We start from the raw sequence: 16,635 nt of genomic DNA, 5'->3' as shown, positions 1-16,635 counted from the left end.
ACAGCAGACTGGGTCTCGGAAACGGACGAGGCTGCAAGCAATGGCTCCGTTGTGGGCATTGGTTCTGGCTCAGGGTTCCTGGCGGGCATCAGCTCTGGCACTGGGCCTTTGGTGGGCTCTGGCTCCTTAGCTGCCGTGGGCGTAGACTCTGGGGTGAGGACGACCTCTGGGTGGATGGACCTTGGAATGTGAGATGTAACAATCCTCTTCAACCACCCCTACAGTCACAGAGGGAACCCCCCAACCACAGTGCATAATCGATGAACTGCTGCAATGTGCAGCTGGAGTTCCCCATAGGCATTATTAATAAGAGATGCTCGCCGAGCTCACTCCAAAAACAGCCCTTTAGTTTGTCATCATTCCAGGGAACCAGCTCCAAGAATTCCTCCACATAATCCTCCAGAGGATGTGTTTCCTGGAGTAAATCAATCATCCTGTCCTGTGGAGTAAAGCAAACTGCTGAGTAATAATCCATACTCCTTACTATTCAGTAGTGATGTTACATATGACCCTGAAGCTTCAAAGCATGTATCGAGTACGCTACGCAGCGCAATTTCTCATGAAGCTCCATGCCGGAGCGCTTATTGTTTTTAGAGAAACACATTATCAATGAAAAACGAAGCCTTACTTTCTTTCCAATCATGTGTATTCATCATCACATTTTATGTCAGAATGTTTTAACCCAAACTATTACTCTAAAAGGGTTTATAAAAAAAAATGCTTGTCTGGAAAAATACATATATAAAAATAATTTATTCTGAAGCAATATTCTCATCATTGTTCTATCAGCTTTGACATATATAAATCTGCATATTTGTGATATTTACTCTGAGGGCATTTTTTTTTTTTTTTACCTTTAAAGGGGGCATTTCTTTCCTAATGTTATTAATGGTACAGTATGCTTCATCTTTCAATTCAAAATCTTGCATTTGATCAATATATTCAATTAGAAATATTAAGACACTATAGGGCTGTTACCAATCAAATTAAATCATTTACACTAAAAAAAACTGCATTAAATACAATAATATAATAAAATAATAAATAATATAAAAATAATATAATAAAATAATATTATGAGATTGTTGGGGAATAGAATAGAATAGAATCGGGCATTTATATAGCGCTTTCATATGTACTACTGTACACCCAAAGTGCTTTACACTCATATCAGGGGATCTCTCCTCAACCACCACCAGTGTGCAGCATCCACTGGGATGATGCGACGGCAGCCACAGTACAAAGGCGCCAGTGCGCTCACCACACACTAGCTATAGGTGGAGAGAGGAGAGAGAGTGATAGAGCCAATTCAATGTAAGGGGATTATTAGGAGGCTATGATTGGAAGGGCCAATGGGTGGAATGTGGCCAGGACACCGGGGTTACACCCCTACTTTTTACGAGAAATGCCATGGGATTTTTAATGACCACAGAGAGTCAGGACCTCGGTTTTACGTCTCATCCGAAGGACGGTGCTCTTTGACAGTATAGTGTCCCCGTCACTACACTGGGGCGTTAGGACCCACACAGACCACAGGGTGAGCACCCCCTGCTGGCCTCAATAACACCTCTTCCAGCAGCAACCTGGTTTTCTCAGGAGGTCTCCCATCCAGGTACTAACCAGGCTCAGCCCTGCTTAGCTTCAGTGGGCAACCAGTGTTGGGCTACAGGGTGATATGGCTGCTGGCGGAAACCCAACATGTTGCAAGCAAATGGTTTAGAGAATAAAAAAATCTAATTTTTGTTTACCATCCATACAAATATCATTCTCAGTGTGGGAAATACCATCCAAGTGAATAAATACGTTCTGGAACTGTAATATACTTTGTTCATCTCTCTTTTTTCTGTAATAGGTCAGGCACAAACTAGTGCAGCACCACGGACAGGTAATTATACACCTTTGAATTAGAACCAGATCTGCTTTTCACACAACTTGTAAAAGAGCCTAAAAAATGAGTTTGAACTGAAAAACATAAAGCACTGCAATCAATCTGATATGTCAACATCTTCATATAAACATAACATTGTTGTTTCAACAGCGACATTGAACACGACTTCCTCTCGGCCAGGACTCAAAGGTAATGATGCTGAGGAGGATGAATCTCCACTAATATTACCACTTTGTTTGTTATCTCATCAAAAATACAAAACTAACAAACAAAAATTAACAAACAAAAAACCTAATGACCTGTTTTTCTCTCTTTATATTGTTTTGTGATTAATAGCTGTCAAGTTGGTGAATGGACCCAACCTCTGTTCTGGAAGAGTGGAGGTTCTCCACAATGGAATATGGGGAACAGTGTGTGATGATCTGTGGGATTCTACAGACGCAGCAGTGGTGTGTAGAGAACTGGGCTGTGGGAGTGTTATAGAGGCAAAGAGTGTTGCTTATTTTGGACAAGGTTCTGGACAAATATGGTTGGATAATGTCCAGTGCCATGGGAATGAATCAACACTGGCAAACTGTTCATCAAATGCATGGGGATCACATGACTGTGTGCACGGTGAAGATGCTGGAGTCATCTGCCAAGGTGAGTCAAACACATTTATTCATACTTTAATTAATGAAACAATGAAAAGCCATGACAACTAAAGATGAGAAGGCAGGAAACAAAAGAGACACATGCTAAAAGTCCTTGAAAACAAAACAAGAACAGACTAAACATGACATTATCCCCCCCCCCCCCCCCCCCCCACCTCCGGAAAGCGGCTCCTGATGCCTGAAGACTAATGAGGAGGCAAGCTCTTTAGGGGAAGTGTCAGGGCAGGTAGCAGCGTAAGGTTTGGATGTCCGTGGTGCAGACAGAGCGATGTCAGACCAAGGTGGACGGTCCTGGGTGGAGCAGAGGGAGGGAGGATCCAAGGTGGAGGCGACTGCTCGACAGGCCGAGGTGGAGCTACAGGCCTGGAGGTCTGATGTGGAGCACTGGAATTGACACCCCTGGGCTGAACGGGCGAATCTGAAGCCCAAGGCTGGTCTAAGATGGGTAGAGTAAATAGTGGAGCTGAGGGACTGAAGAGAGCCAGAAAAGGAGGGGCCGAAGGACTGAATGGCTTGGGCAGAGGAGGTGGGAGAGGGAGGCTAGGTGGGTGTATCATTAGTGGCAACAAAAGCTTTGAACTGGTTAGGACCAGCGGCGATGAAGGAGGCTTGAAGATGGACAGTACCATCTGTGACGAAGATGAGTTGGAACCGGACTGGACCGGTGGAGACGGAGAAGAAGAGGAAGACTTGGGTCTGGGCAGACCCAATGGAAATGAAGAGACTTGGATGCCGGACGGAACCAGTGGAGGAGGAAGGGCCTGAGCACAGGAAGTGATCAGCAAATCGTTCTCTCCAAACTGAATTCAGATACTGGAGGAAGGGCTTCACCACACAACTCATCATCCAGCTCCACCAGTACCAGTACTCCACCAGGATCCATCTGTTGTATCCTTCACTTCACAGGGAACGAATGACGCATTTGGAGGAAGCCTTTGAAGGAGCCTTTGTGGCGCAACGGTGACACAATCGGCCTTCGAAGGATGCAGCATCTGAATTGGGACGAAGCTAATGTGTACATTTAAGCTTCATTTAGAACTTTGTAACTTTTGCCCAGTTGGTGGCATGGGCTAAATGAATTGGCCTGGTTTAAATGTCAGTCATTGAGTTTTGTTCCACTCACTTCATGCTTGCAATCTATGCAGTCGACTTTCTTAGCATGTTGAAGGCGAATGGTTTAGGGAATAAAAACCTATTTTTTTGTTTACCATTTGTTTGAATTTCACTCTCAGTGTGGGAAAGACCATGCAAATGAAGAAATCCGTTCTGGAACTGTAATAGACTTTGTTCCTCTCTCTTTTTCTGCAATAGGCCAGGCACAAACTAGTGCAGCACCACAGACAGGTAATTATACACCTTTGAATTAAAACCAAATCTGCTTTTCACACAACTTGTAAAAGAGCCTAAAAAATGAGTTTGAACTGAAAAACATAAAGCACTGCAATCAATCTGATATGTCAACATCTTCATCTAAACATAACATTGTTGTTTATGTGTGCGTTAATTTCTTCAGCTTCAACAGCGACATTGAACACGACTGCCTCACAGCCAGGACGCAAAGGTAATGATGCTGAGGAGGATGAAACTCCACTAATATTACCACTTTGTTTGTTATCTCATCAAAAATACAAAACTAGCAGACAAAAATGAACAAACGAAAAACCTAATGACCTGTTTTCTCTCTTTATATTGTTTTGTGATTAATAGCTGTAAAGTTGGTGAATGGACCTAACGTCTGTTCTGGAAGAGTGGAGGTTCTCCACAATGGAATATGGGGAACAGTGTGTGATGATCTGTGGGATTCTACAGACGCAGCAGTGGTGTGTAGAGAACTGGGCTGTGGGAGTGTTATAGAGGCAAAGAGTAATGCTTATTTTGGACAAGGTTCTGGACAAATATGGTTGGATGATGTCCAGTGCCGTGGGAATGAATCTACACTGACAAACTGTACATCAAATGCATGGGGATCACATAACTGTGGGCACAATGAAGATGCTGGAGTCATCTGCCAAGGTGAGTCAAACACATTTATTCATGCTCTAATTAATGAAACAATGAATAGCCATGACAACTAATGATGAGGAGGCAGGAAACAAAAGATACACATGCTAAAAGTCCTTGAAAATGAAACAAGAACAGACTAAACATGACATAACTCACCCCCGTCCGGAAAACGGCTCCTGATGCCTGAAGAATAATGAGGAGGCAAGCTCTTTAGGGGAAGTGTCAGGGCAGGTAGCAGCGTAAGGTTTGGATGTCCGTGGTGCAGACAGAGCGATGTCAGACCAAGGTGGACGTTCCTGGGTGGAGCGGAGGGAGGGAGGATCCAAGGTGGAGTCGACTGCTCGACAGGCCGAGGTGGAGCTACAGGCCTGGAGGCCTGATGTGGAGCACTGGAATTGACACCCCTTAGCTGAGCTGGCGAATCTGAAGCTCAAGGCTGGTTTAAGAAGGGTAGAGTAAATAGTGGAGCTGAGGGACTGAAGAGAGCCAGAAAAGGTGGGGCCGAAGGACTGACTGGCTTGGGTAGAGGAGGTGGGAGAGGGAGGCTAGGTGGGCGTATCATTAGTGGCAACAAAAGCTTTGAGCTGGTAAGGACCAGCGGCGATGAAGGAGGCTTGAGGATGGACAGTACCATCTGTGACGAAGATGAGTTGGAACCAGACTGGACCGGCAGGGACGGAGAAGAAGAGGAAGACTTGGGTCTGGGCAGACCCAGTGGAAATGAATGGACTTGGATGCCGGACAGAACCAGTGGAGGAGGAAGGGCCTGAGCACAGGAAGTGATCAGTAAATCCTTCTCTCCAAACTGAATTCAAATACTGGAGGAAGGGCTTCACCACACAAATCATCATCCAGCTCCACCAGTACCAGTACTCCACCAGGATCCATCTGTTGTATCCTTCACTTCACAGGGAACGAATGACGCATTTGGAGGCAGCCTTTGAAGGAGCCTTTGTGGCGCAACGGTGACACAATCGGCCTTCGAAGGATGCAGCATCTGAATTGGGACGAAGCTAATGTGTACATTTAAGCTTCATTTAGAACTTTGTAACTTTTGCCCAGTTGGTGGCATGGGCTAAATGAATTGGGCTGGTTTAAATGTCAGACATTGAGTTTTGTTCCACTCACTTCATGCTTGCAATCTATGCAGTCAACTTTCTTAGCATGTTGAAGGCGAATGGTTTAGGGAATAAAAACCTATTTTTTTGTTTACCATTTGTTTGAATTTCACTCTCAGTGTGGGAAAGACCATGCAAATGAAGAAATCCGTTCTGGAACTGTTATAGACTTTGTTCCTCTCTCTTTTTCTGTAATAGGCCAGGCACAAACTAGTGCAGCACCACAGACAGGTAATTATACACCTTTGAATTAAAACCAAATCTGCTTTTCACACAACTTGTAAAAGAGCCTAAAAAATGAGTTTGAACTGAAAAACATAAAGCACTGCAATCAATCTGATATGTCAACATCTTCATCTAAACATAACATTGTTGTTTATGTGTGCGTTAATTTCTTCAGCTTCAACAGCGACATTGAACACGACTGCCTCACAGCCAGGACGCAAAGGTAATGATGCTGAGGAGGATGAAACTCCACTAATATTACCACTTTGTTTGTTATCTCATCAAAAATACAAAACTAGCAGACAAAAATGAACAAACGAAAAACCTAATGACCTGTTTTCTCTCTTTATATTGTTTTGTGATTAATAGCTGTAAAGTTGGTGAATGGACCTAACGTCTGTTCTGGAAGAGTGGAGGTTCTCCACAATGGAATATGGGGAACAGTGTGTGATGATCTGTGGGATTCTACAGACGCAGCAGTGGTGTGTAGAGAACTGGGCTGTGGGAGTGTTATAGAGGCAAAGAGTAATGCTTATTTTGGACAAGGTTCTGGACAAATATGGTTGGATGATGTCCAGTGCCGTGGGAATGAATCTACACTGACAAACTGTACATCAAATGCATGGGGATCACATAACTGTGGGCACAATGAAGATGCTGGAGTCATCTGCCAAGGTGAGTCAAACACATTTATTCATGCTCTAATTAATGAAACAATGAATAGCCATGACAACTAATGATGAGGAGGCAGGAAACAAAAGATACACATGCTAAAAGTCCTTGAAAATGAAACAAGAACAGACTAAACATGACATAACTCACCCCCGTCCGGAAAACGGCTCCTGATGCCTGAAGACTAATGAGGAGGCAAGCTCTTTAGGGGAAGTGTCAGGGCAGGTAGCAGCGTAAGGTTTGGATGTCCATGGTGCAGACAGAGCGATGTCAGACCAAGGTGGACGTTCCTGGGTGGAGCGGAGGGAGGGAGGATCCAAGGTGGAGTCGACTGCTCGACAGGCCGAGGTGGAACTACAGGCCTGGAGGCCTGATGTGGAGCACTGGAATTGACACCCCTGAGCTGAGCTGGCGAATCTGAAGCTCAAGGCTGGTTTAAGAAGGGTAGAGTAAATAGTGGAGCTGAGGGACTGAAGAGAGCCAGAAAAGGTGGGGCCGAAGGACTGACTGGCTTGGGTAGAGGAGGTGGGAGAGGGAGGCTAGGTGGGCGTATCATTAGTGGCAACAAAAGCTTTGAGCTGGTAAGGACCAGCGGCGATGAAGGAGGCTTGAGAATGGACAGTACCATCTGTGACGAAGATGAGTTGGAACCAGACTGGACCGACAGGGACGGAGAAGAAGAGGAAGACTTGGGTCTGGGCAGACCCAGTGGAAATGAATGGACTTGGATGCCGGACAGAACCAGTGGAGGAGGAAGGGCCTGAGCACAGGAAGTGATCAGTAAATCCTTCTCTCCAAACTGAATTCAAATACTGGAGGAAGGGCTTCACCACACAAATCATCATCCAGCTCCACCAGTACCAGTACTCCACCAGGATCCATCTGTTGTATCCTTCACTTCACAGGGAACGAATGACGCATTTGGAGGAAGCCTTTGAAGGAGCCTTTGTGGCGCAACGGTGACACAATCGGCCTTCGAAGGATGCAGCATCTGAATTGGGACGAAGCTAATGTGTACATTTAAGCTTCATTTAGAACTTTGTAACTTTTGCCCAGTTGGTGGCATGGGCTAAATGAATTGGCCTGGTTTAAATGTCAGTCATTGAGTTTTGTTCCACTCACTTCATGCTTGCAATCTATGCAGTCGACTTTCTTAGCATGTTGAAGGCGAATGGTTTAGGGAATAAAAACCTATTTTTTTGTTTACCATTTGTTTGAATTTCACTCTCAGTGTGGGAAAGACCATGCAAATGAAGAAATCCGTTCTGGAACTGTAATAGACTTTGTTCCTCTCTCTTTTTCTGCAATAGGCCAGGCACAAACTAGTGCAGCACCACAGACAGGTAATTATACACCTTTGAATTAAAACCAAATCTGCTTTTCACACAACTTGTAAAAGAGCCTAAAAAATGAGTTTGAACTGAAAAACATAAAGCACTGCAATCAATCTGATATGTCAACATCTTCATCTAAACATAACATTGTTGTTTATGTGTGCGTTAATTTCTTCAGCTTCAACAGCGACATTGAACACGACTGCCTCACAGCCAGGACGCAAAGGTAATGATGCTGAGGAGGATGAAACTCCACTAATATTACCACTTTGTTTGTTATCTCATCAAAAATACAAAACTAGCAGACAAAAATGAACAAACGAAAAACCTAATGACCTGTTTTCTCTCTTTATATTGTTTTGTGATTAATAGCTGTAAAGTTGGTGAATGGACCTAACGTCTGTTCTGGAAGAGTGGAGGTTCTCCACAATGGAATATGGGGAACAGTGTGTGATGATCTGTGGGATTCTACAGACGCAGCAGTGGTGTGTAGAGAACTGGGCTGTGGGAGTGTTATAGAGGCAAAGAGTAATGCTTATTTTGGACAAGGTTCTGGACAAATATGGTTGGATGATGTCCAGTGCCGTGGGAATGAATCTACACTGACAAACTGTACATCAAATGCATGGGGATCACATAACTGTGGGCACAATGAAGATGCTGGAGTCATCTGCCAAGGTGAGTCAAACACATTTATTCATGCTCTAATTAATGAAACAATGAATAGCCATGACAACTAATGATGAGGAGGCAGGAAACAAAAGATACACATGCTAAAAGTCCTTGAAAATGAAACAAGAACAGACTAAACATGACATAACTCACCCCCGTCCGGAAAACGGCTCCTGATGCCTGAAGACTAATGAGGAGGCAAGCTCTTTAGGGGAAGTGTCAGGGCAGGTAGCAGCGTAAGGTTTGGATGTCCGTGGTGCAGACAGAGCGATGTCAGACCAAGGTGGACGTTCCTGGGTGGAGCGGAGGGAGGGAGGATCCAAGGTGGAGTCGACTGCTCGACAGGCCGAGGTGGAGCTACAGGCCTGGAGGCCTGATGTGGAGCACTGGAATTGACACCCCTTAGCTGAGCTGGCGAATCTGAAGCTCAAGGCTGGTTTAAGAAGGGTAGAGTAAATAGTGGAGCTGAGGGACTGAAGAGAGCCAGAAAAGGTGGGGCCGAAGGACTGACTGGCTTGGGTAGAGGAGGTGGGAGAGGGAGGCTAGGTGGGCGTATCATTAGTGGCAACAAAAGCTTTGAGCTGGTAAGGACCAGCGGCGATGAAGGAGGCTTGAGGATGGACAGTACCATCTGTGACGAAGATGAGTTGGAACCAGACTGGACCGGCAGGGACGGAGAAGAAGAGGAAGACTTGGGTCTGGGCAGACCCAGTGGAAATGAATGGACTTGGATGCCGGACAGAACCAGTGGAGGAGGAAGGGCCTGAGCACAGGAAGTGATCAGTAAATCCTTCTCTCCAAACTGAATTCAAATACTGGAGGAAGGTCTTCACCACACAAATCATCATCCAGCTCCACCAGTACCAGTACTCCACCAGGATCCATCTGTTGTATCCTTCACTTCACAGGGAACGAATGACGCATTTGGAGGAAGCCTTTGAAGGAGCCTTTGTGGCGCAACGGTGACACAATCGGCCTTCGAAGGATGCAGCATCTGAATTGGGACGAAGCTAATGTGTACATTTAAGCTTCATTTAGAACTTTGTAACTTTTGCCCAGTTGGTGGCATGGGCTAAATGAATTGGCCTGGTTTAAATGTCAGTCATTGAGTTTTGTTCCACTCACTTCATGCTTGCAATCTATGCAGTCGACTTTCTTAGCATGTTGAAGGCGAATGGTTTAGGGAATAAAAACCTATTTTTTTGTTTACCATTTGTTTGAATTTCACTCTCAGTGTGGGAAAGACCATGCAAATGAAGAAATCCGTTCTGGAACTGTAATAGACTTTGTTCCTCTCTCTTTTTCTGCAATAGGCCAGGCACAAACTAGTGCAGCACCACAGACAGGTAATTATACACCTTTGAATTAAAACCAAATCTGCTTTTCACACAACTTGTAAAAGAGCCTAAAAAATGAGTTTGAACTGAAAAACATAAAGCACTGCAATCAATCTGATATGTCAACATCTTCATCTAAACATAACATTGTTGTTTATGTGTGCGTTAATTTCTTCAGCTTCAACAGCGACATTGAACACGACTGCCTCACAGCCAGGACGCAAAGGTAATGATGCTGAGGAGGATGAAACTCCACTAATATTACCACTTTGTTTGTTATCTCATCAAAAATACAAAACTAGCAGACAAAAATGAACAAACGAAAAACCTAATGACCTGTTTTCTCTCTTTATATTGTTTTGTGATTAATAGCTGTAAAGTTGGTGAATGGACCTAACGTCTGTTCTGGAAGAGTGGAGGTTCTCCACAATGGAATATGGGGAACAGTGTGTGATGATCTGTGGGATTCTACAGACGCAGCAGTGGTGTGTAGAGAACTGGGCTGTGGGAGTGTTATAGAGGCAAAGAGTAATGCTTATTTTGGACAAGGTTCTGGACAAATATGGTTGGATGATGTCCAGTGCCGTGGGAATGAATCTACACTGACAAACTGTACATCAAATGCATGGGGATCACATAACTGTGGGCACAATGAAGATGCTGGAGTCATCTGCCAAGGTGAGTCAAACACATTTATTCATGCTCTAATTAATGAAACAATGAATAGCCATGACAACTAATGATGAGGAGGCAGGAAACAAAAGATACACATGCTAAAAGTCCTTGAAAATGAAACAAGAACAGACTAAACATGACATAACTCACCCCCGTCCGGAAAACGGCTCCTGATGCCTGAAGACTAATGAGGAGGCAAGCTCTTTAGGGGAAGTGTCAGGGCAGGTAGCAGCGTAAGGTTTGGATGTCCGTGGTGCAGACAGAGCGATGTCAGACCAAGGTGGACGTTCCTGGGTGGAGCGGAGGGAGGGAGGATCCAAGGTGGAGTCGACTGCTCGACAGGCCGAGGTGGAGCTACAGGCCTGGAGGCCTGATGTGGAGCACTGGAATTGACACCCCTGAGCTGAGCTGGCGAATCTGAAGCTCAAGGCTGGTTTAAGAAGGGTAGAGTAAATAGTGGAGCTGAGGGACTGAAGAGAGCCAGAAAAGGTGGGGCCGAAGGACTGACTGGCTTGGGTAGAGGAGGTGGGAGAGGGAGGCTAGGTGGGCGTATCATTAGTGGCAACAAAAGCTTTGAGCTGGTAAGGACCAGCGGCGATGAAGGAGGCTTGAGGATGGACAGTACCATCTGTGACGAAGATGAGTTGGAACCAGACTGGACCGACAGGGACGGAGAAGAAGAGGAAGACTTGGGTCTGGGCAGACCCAGTGGAAATGAATGGACTTGGATGCCGGACAGAACCAGTGGAGGAGGAAGGGCCTGAGCACAGGAAGTGATCAGTAAATCCTTCTCTCCAAACTGAATTCAAATACTGGAGGAAGGGCTTCACCACACAAATCATCATCCAGCTCCACCAGTACCAGTACTCCACCAGGATCCATCTGTTGTATCCTTCACTTCACAGGGAACGAATGACGCATTTGGAGGAAGCCTTTGAAGGAGCCTTTGTGGCGCAACGGTGACACAATCGGCCTTCGAAGGATGCAGCATCTGAATTGGGACGAAGCTAATGTGTACATTTAAGCTTCATTTAGAACTTTGTAACTTTTGCCCAGTTGGTGGCATGGGCTAAATGAATTGGCCTGGTTTAAATGTCAGTCATTGAGTTTTGTTCCACTCACTTCATGCTTGCAATCTATGCAGTCGACTTTCTTAGCATGTTGAAGGCGAATGGTTTAGGGAATAAAAACCTATTTTTTTGTTTACCATTTGTTTGAATTTCACTCTCAGTGTGGGAAAGACCATGCAAATGAAGAAATCCGTTCTGGAACTGTAATAGACTTTGTTCCTCTCTCTTTTTCTGCAATAGGCCAGGCACAAACTAGTGCAGCACCACAGACAGGTAATTATACACCTTTGAATTAAAACCAAATCTGCTTTTCACACAACTTGTAAAAGAGCCTAAAAAATGAGTTTGAACTGAAAAACATAAAGCACTGCAATCAATCTGATATGTCAACATCTTCATCTAAACATAACATTGTTGTTTATGTGTGCGTTAATTTCTTCAGCTTCAACAGCGACATTGAACACGACTGCCTCACAGCCAGGACGCAAAGGTAATGATGCTGAGGAGGATGAAACTCCACTAATATTACCACTTTGTTTGTTATCTCATCAAAAATACAAAACTAGCAGACAAAAATGAACAAACGAAAAACCTAATGACCTGTTTTCTCTCTTTATATTGTTTTGTGATTAATAGCTGTAAAGTTGGTGAATGGACCTAACGTCTGTTCTGGAAGAGTGGAGGTTCTCCACAATGGAATATGGGGAACAGTGTGTGATGATCTGTGGGATTCTACAGACGCAGCAGTGGTGTGTAGAGAACTGGGCTGTGGGAGTGTTATAGAGGCAAAGAGTAATGCTTATTTTGGACAAGGTTCTGGACAAATATGGTTGGATGATGTCCAGTGCCGTGGGAATGAATCTACACTGACAAACTGTACATCAAATGCATGGGGATCACATAACTGTGGGCACAATGAAGATGCTGGAGTCATCTGCCAAGGTGAGTCAAACACATTTATTCATGCTCTAATTAATGAAACAATGAATAGCCATGACAACTAATGATGAGGAGGCAGGAAACAAAAGATACACATGCTAAAAGTCCTTGAAAATGAAATAAGAACAGACTAAACATGACATAACTCACCTGTCCGGAAAACGGCTCCTGATGCCTGAAGACTAATGAGGAGGCAAGCTCTTTAGGGGAAGTGTCAGGGCAGGTAGCAGCGTAAGGTTTGGATGTCCGTGGTGCAGACAGAGCGATGTCAGACCAAGGTGGACGTTCCTGGGTGGAGCGGAGGGAGGGAGGATCCAAGGTGGAGTCGACTGCTCGACAGGCCGAGGTGGAGCTACAGGCCTGGAGGCCTGATGTGGAGCACTGGAATTGACACCCCTGAGCTGAGCTGGCGAATCTGAAGCTCAAGGCTGGTTTAAGAAGGGTAGAGTAAATAGTGGAGCTGAGGGACTGAAGAGAGCCAGAAAAGGTGGGGCCGAAGGACTGACTGGCTTGGGTAGAGGAGGTGGGAGAGGGAGGCTAGGTGGGCGTATCATTAGTGGCAACAAAAGCTTTGAGCTGGTAAGGACCAGCGGCGATGAAGGAGGCTTGAGGATGGACAGTACCATCTGTGACGAAGATGAGTTGGAACCAGACTGGACCGGCAGGGACGGGGAAGAAGAGGAAGACTTGGGTCTGGGCAGACCCAGTGGAAATGAATGGACTTGGATGCCGGACAGAACCAGTGGAGGAGGAAGGGCCTGAGCACAGGAAGTGATCAGTAAATCCTTCTCTCCAAACTGAATTCAAATACTGGAGGAAGGGCTTCACCACACAAATCATCATCCAGCTCCACCAGTACCAGTACTCCACCAGGATCCATCTGTTGTATCCTTCACTTCACAGGGAACGAATGACGCATTTGGAGGAAGCCTTTGAAGGAGCCTTTGTGGCGCAACGGTGACACAATCGGCCTTCGAAGGATGCAGCATCTGAATTGGGACGAAGCTAATGTGTACATTTAAGCTTCATTTAGAACTTTGTAACTTTTGCCCAGTTGGTGGCATGGGCTAAATGAATTGGGCTGGTTTAAATGTCAGACATTGAGTTTTGTTCCACTCACTTCATGCTTGCAATCTATGCAGTCAACTTTCTTAGCATGTTGAAGGCGAATGGTTTAGGGAATAAAAACCTATTTTTTTGTTTACCATTTGTTTGAATTTCACTCTCAGTGTGGGAAAGACCATGCAAATGAAGAAATCCGTTCTGGAACTGTTATAGACTTTGTTCCTCTCTCTTTTTCTGTAATAGGCCAGGCACAAACTAGTGCAGCACCACAGACAGGTAATTATACACCTTTGAATTAAAACCAAATCTGCTTTTCACACAACTTGTAAAAGAGCCTAAAAAATGAGTTTGAACTGAAAAACATAAAGCACTGCAATCAATCTGATATGTCAACATCTTCATCTAAACATAACATTGTTGTTTATGTGTGCGTTAATTTCTTCAGCTTCAACAGCGACATTGAACACGACTGCCTCACAGCCAGGACGCAAAGGTAATGATGCTGAGGAGGATGAAACTCCACTAATATTACCACTTTGTTTGTTATCTCATCAAAAATACAAAACTAGCAGACAAAAATGAACAAACGAAAAACCTAATGACCTGTTTTCTCTCTTTATATTGTTTTGTGATTAATAGCTGTAAAGTTGGTGAATGGACCTAACGTCTGTTCTGGAAGAGTGGAGGTTCTCCACAATGGAATATGGGGAACAGTGTGTGATGATCTGTGGGATTCTACAGACGCAGCAGTGGTGTGTAGAGAACTGGGCTGTGGGAGTGTTATAGAGGCAAAGAGTAATGCTTATTTTGGACAAGGTTCTGGACAAATATGGTTGGATGATGTCCAGTGCCGTGGGAATGAATCTACACTGACAAACTGTACATCAAATGCATGGGGATCACATAACTGTGGGCACAATGAAGATGCTGGAGTCATCTGCCAAGGTGAGTCAAACACATTTATTCATGCTCTAATTAATGAAACAATGAATAGCCATGACAACTAATGATGAGGAGGCAGGAAACAAAAGATACACATGCTAAAAGTCCTTGAAAATGAAACAAGAACAGACTAAACATGACATAACTCACCCCCGTCCGGAAAACGGCTCCTGATGCCTGAAGACTAATGAGGAGGCAAGCTCTTTAGGGGAAGTGTCAGGGCAGGTAGCAGCGTAAGGTTTGGATGTCCGTGGTGCAGACAGAGCGATGTCAGACCAAGGTGGACGTTCCTGGGTGGAGCGGAGGGAGGGAGGATCCAAGGTGGAGTCGACTGCTCGACAGGCCGAGGTGGAGCTACAGGCCTGGAGGCCTGATGTGGAGCACTGGAATTGACACCCCTTAGCTGAGCTGGCGAATCTGAAGCTCAAGGCTGGTTTAAGAAGGGTAGAGTAAATAGTGGAGCTGAGGGACTGAAGAGAGCCAGAAAAGGTGGGGCCGAAGGACTGACTGGCTTGGGTAGAGGAGGTGGGAGAGGGAGGCTAGGTGGGCGTATCATTAGTGGCAACAAAAGCTTTGAGCTGGTAAGGACCAGCGGCGATGAAGGAGGCTTGAGGATGGACAGTACCATCTGTGACGAAGATGAGTTGGAACCAGACTGGACCGGCAGGGACGGAGAAGAAGAGGAAGACTTGGGTCTGGGCAGACCCAGTGGAAATGAATGGACTTGGATGCCGGACAGAACCAGTGGAGGAGGAAGGGCCTGAGCACAGGAAGTGATCAGTAAATCCTTCTCTCCAAACTGAATTCAAATACTGGAGGAAGGGCTTCACCACACAAATCATCATCCAGCTCCACCAGTACCAGTACTCCACCAGGATCCATCTGTTGTATCCTTCACTTCACAGGGAACGAATGACGCATTTGGAGGCAGCCTTTGAAGGAGCCTTTGTGGCGCAACGGTGACACAATCGGCCTTCGAAGGATGCAGCATCTGAATTGGGACGAAGCTAATGTGTACATTTAAGCTTCATTTAGAACTTTGTAACTTTTGCCCAGTTGGTGGCATGGGCTAAATGAATTGGGCTGGTTTAAATGTCAGACATTGAGTTTTGTTCCACTCACTTCATGCTTGCAATCTATGCAGTCGACTTTCTTAGCATGTTGAAGGCGAATGGTTTAGGGAATAAAAACCTATTTTTTTGTTTACCATTTGTTTGAATTTCACTCTCAGTGTGGGAAAGACCATGCAAATGAAGAAATCCGTTCTGGAACTGTAATAGACTTTGTTCCTCTCTCTTTTTCTGTAATAGGCCAGGCACAAACTAGTGCAGCACCACAGACAGGTAATTATACACCTTTGAATTAAAACCAAATCTGCTTTTCACACAACTTGTAAAAGAGCCTAAAAAATGAGTTTGAACTGAAAAACATAAAGCACTGCAATCAATCTGATATGTCAACATCTTCATCTAAACATAACATTGTTGTTTATGTGTGCGTTAATTTCTTCAGCTTCAACAGCGACATTGAACACGACTGCCTCACAGCCAGGACGCAAAGGTAATGATGCTGAGGAGGATGAAACTCCACTAATATTACCACTTTGTTTGTTATCTCATCAAAAATACAAAACTAGCAGACAAAAATGAACAAACGAAAAACCTAATGACCTGTTTTCTCTCTTTATATTGTTTTGTGATTAATAGCTGTAAAGTTGGTGAATGGACCTAACGTCTGTTCTGGAAGAGTGGAGGTTCTCCACAATGGAATATGGGGAACAGTGTGTGATGATCTGTGGGATTCTACAGACGCAGCAGTGGTGTGTAGAGAACTGGGCTGTGGGAGTGTTATAGAGGCAAAGAGTAATGCTTATTTTGGACAAGGTTCTGGACAAATATGGTTGGATGAGGTCCAGTGCCGTGGGAATGAATCTACACTGACAAACTGTACATCAAATGCATGGGGATCACATAACTGTGGGCACTATGAAGATGCTGGAGTCATCTGCCAAGGTGAGTCAAACACATTTATTCATGCTCTA

This window comes from Squalius cephalus, assembly GCF_949319135.1.
Source record: "Squalius cephalus genome assembly, chromosome: 23".
In the NCBI taxonomy this organism is placed as follows: domain Eukaryota; kingdom Metazoa; phylum Chordata; class Actinopteri; order Cypriniformes; family Leuciscidae; genus Squalius; species Squalius cephalus.
The sequence above is the reverse complement of the archived record's forward strand: the minus strand, read 5'-3'. Positions refer to the sequence as shown.